Raw genomic sequence first — 4,725 nt, 5'->3', positions numbered from 1 at the left:
GGAGTTTTCATGCTGATTATTTTGGTGGTAGCTCTTCTGGTGTAGGTGGTACAGGTGGTAGTGGAGGTGCAGGTTTTGGCTCGATGGATGAGGATGATCAGGACTAGCTATGCTGGGCTATTTCCCGAGCCAATGAGGACATTGTCTGATTCTGGCTTGGGGGAGATTTTGATTTGGTATTTTTCTTTTTCTCTTTTATTTTATTTTTGGTGTGTTTTCTTAGGTTTGATTTATTGCTTTCTAGGTTAGTTTTTATTGCTTTCTTATATATATAAAACTAAAAAAAATTGAAAAATAAAAAAATCCAAAAATACGTTCCAATGAATTGTAAATTATGCTTCCCTGTGCCCCTTACTTGAGAAAATTGTTTTGATCTTTGGTATTTGATGATAAGCATTGTGGATTAGTTGATCATAATTTGATGTTTGATTGCCTTGAAACCTTAACATGCGTCAATTTTGTCCAACTACTTGTGAATATAGTGCTTGACTAGTTGATTTGGTAAGGAATGTGTGATAGTTCCATAATTCCTGGTATGTCAATGAATTTGAGTATTGGTTTGCAACTATAAGAAATATTTATATGATTCATTATTATGCACATTGAGGAGGACGAAGGCATTTGTTCTTTTAGGTAGCCTCCAGATATTGTAGATACATTTGTTCCTTCTTGCTACCCATGTTGTTGCCTTGACTTTTTGTTGTTTATTAGCCATATTACAAGCCTATTTTGCCCCATTGGTTACTAGTCCCAAGCTTGGCTTGGGGGAGCTATTAGTGAGTGAGGTGAGGGAGTTTGTATTGTGCTTATTATTTGCACAATTTGGGTGGGTTTTAAGAAGTTATTTTGTTGTTGATCATGTTTATTTTTGATGAGTTTGAGAGTTATATTTTCTTGAAAAAAAATAAGCATGATATTATGAAAAAAGAGAGAAGTTCAAAGAAAAAAATGTAAAAAAATAAGTGAACTTTGAAAGAAAAAAAATGTTCAAATGTTCTAGCTGGAGGTTGATCAAAAGCAAAATAATTTTGAGCTTCATTGAAAAATTCAAGTTTGGAAAATAAAGTTTGTTTATTCACTCTACTTTTTCATTATTATATCTTATGAGTGAAATTGTAAGAGTTGGGATTATTTATTATGATTGGAGTATATTTGGTTGATGTTAGAGTTGGTTATGTAGGAGATGTATGATCATTATTTATTTTGATCATGGGTTTTATTAGGATATGGCTCCTTTAAGCATAGCTTTTTTCTCACGTATTCCTAAATTTATCCTACCCTTTACCTTAGCCTTACATTACAAGCTTCAAAGACCTTCCAACCTTTGTGCATAGAATTGTATGTGTTTGGGGTAAAAATACCCTAATCACATGGCCTAATGGCCTAGTGACACGTGGCATCCAGCCATTGGTCAGCAGGGCTCCAATCCTCTGCTGACACGTGTCCTCTAAACCCTAAAAGGGGAACCATCCCTTCCCCACTATAAATAGTGGAAGGACCCTCATTAATGGGGCGGGAACATTTGTTGATCACATTGAATACTCCTCAAAAAGAAACACACTTACCCCGAGCAATATTAATTACGGAATTCTCCCATTACGCGAGAAGTAACTTCCACATTACGTGCATTCTACCTCCCGTATCTTTACTAACTTGATCGTCGGAGGCGGAGCTCCTACCCCCAGGAGTCTTCGTGATTTTGCAGGCACAGGCGTCGAAGGGCATTCTTGGAATCGTAACTCTCCCGCAGGACACATCAAAAAACCCCGAAACAGTATGAATGTGAAAGTGTTGTTTATCAATGCAAGTTATGATTTGACATATTTCGAGTCGACTAGTAGGATTGAGCGTTCATTGTTTTATACACACGAGAGTGTGAGTTGGGAGGGCATTGTTCACATAAAGGGGTTGGATGGAGAGCGATCGAGTACATCTTTTACTCGCCACAAAAATGAGAGTTGAGTGCGTGAGGACTAGTCTTGAATTCTATATGCTCTTGTTGTTTGCTCTGTTTGACAATTGTTAGGGAGATTGGTAATTAGAATGGATTTGATTGGTTGACTTTGAAGCATGTTTATTTGATTTACCCTTGATCGTTTGTGCTTGATATTGTTACTTTTGGGGTGAAGCATATTTATTTGATTCATTGATGAGATCTTTGCTTAAGGACAAGCAAAGGTTTGGCTTGGGGGAGTTTGACTTGTCTATTTTATATAGTATTTTACCCCCGTCCCTTGGTCATAATAAGTAGTGTTTTTGGCTCTTTAGAGCCAATTTTATTACTAATTGGTGTTTTCTAGTGTTTTCGTAGATTTGGTCGACTTTTGCAGGGATTTATGCTTTTGGAGTATTTTCCCGAGATATTTTGGAGCAATCACGAACATTGGAGAAGCACGACCATATTTTATAGCCCAGGGCCGGTTAGAGCCATCGAACCGGTGATTAAGGGTTCGGTACAGGTGATACCGGGGCATTTGGACCAAGTATTCAAGATTGGAAGAGGAAACCCAGATTGGCCCGAAGAATTGGAGCCCAATCGTAGTCCAAATAGTGGCCCAAGTGAGCCGCCCGGCCAAAGAGGCTGGCGCCCGGAGGCGCGCCCGGCCGGGCAGGAGAAGCTAAGGCTGGCGCCAGGTGACGCGCCCGGCCGGGCGCGAGATTTGTATTAAGGATAAAAAGGCGCGCCCGATCAGGCGGTGCCTCGCCCGATCGGGCGCGTGTATTTATTAGTTGACGATTAGCGTCGTTTTAGTTTAGGATTTGTACGGACTATAAATACTCCTCCGTAATACGATTTTAGGATCTTTTTACTCTCTCTCTTTTTACTCTTTCTTTACTCTCTTAATTGTTCTCTTAGATTTCATTCTCTTAAACCTTTGTTCTTAATTCTACTCTTAATTCCAGCTTTATTTTGGTAACGATTTCCCTTCTCTTAATCTTAGTTGTTTATTTTACTCCTTTAATCATGTTTTACTTTATTGCTTTGATTAGTCTAGTTTTTACCATGTGTGAGTAGTTCTATTTCTAGGGTTTATGGGGATTCTTAAATAATATGAAGGGGTAATTTATTGTTGTTGATTGTCAATGCTAGATTAATTTCCTATTGATTGATTTAATGCTCTGTGACTAGATTAGGCCTATCTTTTATGCATGAGTTTGACAATATTAATTCGAGATTCGAGAGATGAGAGTTGATGTTTAGGTCTAGTTTCAATAGGCAGATTAATTTATAAATGGTTAAATCGAGATTCGAGAGATGAGATTTAATACCGGTAAATTAATTGTGTGATTGTAATACGCAGCGAAATCCCTTTACAATCTGGTTAATTGATGCATTGATGATTGACTATTATTGATTATTGGTATTGCATGATAATTTCTTATTGAATTGTTTTAACGTTTTACAATTACGGCTTGTAAAAGTATAGCAATATTGAATTGATGAATCGAGCAGATGTTAATTTGATATTAAAGGCTATTTTCAATAAGAACTTAGATCTAGTAAATTGCGAGAGCTTGTTAATCATGTTATTTATGCAATGTCAATGATTGATTATTATGTTTTACCCTGGAGTATTATTTATTGGTGAACCTATGCCCTAGATCCTTTTATATATTGTTTTCTCCCTAATCTCAATCTTAGTAGTTTAGTTTCTTATTCAAATATAAATATTGGTTACTTCATAATCTAGATTATTTTAGTTAATTAGGAATAGAAAGACTTGTTTCCCTGTGGAGATCGACCCTACTTCTCTATCTGCTTTAGTTAGAGGACTTAGGAATTATTTTTGATTAGGGGATACGACTTTACCCTGTCAATGGGTCAGAGCCCTAAGGTGACGCTTGTGCTCCCTCCGAGAGCATACTCCTCCCGAGATAACATGAATGGGGGGAATTTTCCCTCCGCAGTTTTGCTGTTCTTTCGGGGGAAGTCAATTTCTTGCCGAGAGTCCTTTTTGGATTTCTCAACCTCTTTTTTCTCGCGGTGATCCGCGATATATTTTTTCAAGTACCCCTTCCGGACCATATCCTCGATTTGGTCCTTCAGCTGGTGTAGGGAATTTTGCAAGCATTAACCTCTAGCTTGAACCCCACTGTAATCATACACTAAAGTACGGTGGCGTCCAAAGGGAAAGAAGATAGAGCAAAAGATTCGCCAACAAGTTTTAGAAACTTATAAACCGTTCACAGGGTGATGGTTACACCCCTTAACGATCCAAGAGATCGTCAACTCCATAAGGTCTTGAACCAAATAGGGTTCGGGGATGAAGGTACAAATCCAACCTAAAAGGGATTGAACCTGCCCTAATAATAGTCCTCTACTTTATTCTGATCATATTCATGTGCGCTTTCTGACTAACATGTAATCAATAGGTTTACCCTAAACCTGTTTATCTATGTTGGTTGAATATAATGCACAAATAAACCTATAATTGGCGATCACTTGAATTATAAACATATTAATCTAAACAAAATTAATAAATTATCTCATTAAGCGTGATTACAAGTACAAAATTCCCTTTAAACATGCATAAAAAGGTGTGATCAAGCAAAAAATAAATATCAAGCAACATAATAATAATAATAACCATAATAATCATGAAGCATAAAATTATAATCATAATTAAAATAATCATGTTAAAGTATAATAGCAAGATCCTAGGCATGATACTAACAAGATTAACAACAAACCCTAGCATGTCACTAAGCATTAAAAATCAAATC

Source organism: Chenopodium quinoa, unplaced genomic scaffold (genome assembly GCF_001683475.1).
Source record: "Chenopodium quinoa cultivar QQ74 unplaced genomic scaffold, ASM168347v1, whole genome shotgun sequence".
NCBI classification, from domain to species: domain Eukaryota; kingdom Viridiplantae; phylum Streptophyta; class Magnoliopsida; order Caryophyllales; family Amaranthaceae; genus Chenopodium; species Chenopodium quinoa.
Note: the sequence above shows the minus strand (reverse complement) of the source record.